The sequence below is a fragment of the Apaloderma vittatum genome, unplaced genomic scaffold (genome assembly GCF_000703405.1).
Source record: "Apaloderma vittatum isolate BGI_N311 unplaced genomic scaffold, ASM70340v1 scaffold6971, whole genome shotgun sequence".
NCBI classification, from domain to species: Eukaryota; Metazoa; Chordata; class Aves; order Trogoniformes; family Trogonidae; genus Apaloderma; species Apaloderma vittatum.
Window position 1 is genome coordinate 64,082 of NW_009699505.1, and position 277 is coordinate 64,358.

The following is a 277-nucleotide window of genomic DNA, read 5'->3' on the forward strand; positions in this document are numbered from 1 at the left end:
CTGTGCCGGGCGGTTAAGGACCAGACACCGAGTGTGTGCAAAGCAACAGAACCGGCTCCGATGCTTGCAGCTGGCTTGTGCATGGCTGAAAATACGTCAGATTTGGTGGATGCAACGATTCCCTCAACAGATACGGGATCACTGCGTAAGGCAGCTGAGGAAGGAGCAGCGCCAACCTGCTGCACAGCTCCGGTACCGGAGAACAGGACTTCGGCCCTTCGCTGAGTGAGGATCTAAGTCAAAGGAACCCATCGCTTGGGCAGCGCCAACAGGCCTC